The following is a 293-nucleotide window of genomic DNA, read 5'->3' as shown; positions in this document are numbered from 1 at the left end:
CTCATTTATTCTGAAATGCAGTATAACTGATCATTATGGAACGATAATCCAATTTAACCATCAATTAAACCCTAACAGTACACATATTAATAAGAACAATGAAAAGAATAAAAAAGTAAATATAAAGCTCATAAATGAGACTATTGATAAGGTAAATTGGACTAAAATTCTAAATACCGATAATATCGATGTTGCTATGAATTATTTCCTACATAAAATAGATGAAATAATACATAATGCCTCATATAATATAACAATTAATAATTCAAATAAATTTAATAAGCTTAAAGCAT

This window comes from Acyrthosiphon pisum, chromosome A2, assembly GCF_005508785.2.
Source record: "Acyrthosiphon pisum isolate AL4f chromosome A2, pea_aphid_22Mar2018_4r6ur, whole genome shotgun sequence".
Taxonomy (NCBI): domain Eukaryota; kingdom Metazoa; phylum Arthropoda; class Insecta; order Hemiptera; family Aphididae; genus Acyrthosiphon; species Acyrthosiphon pisum.
This window is presented reverse-complemented; position numbering follows the sequence as displayed.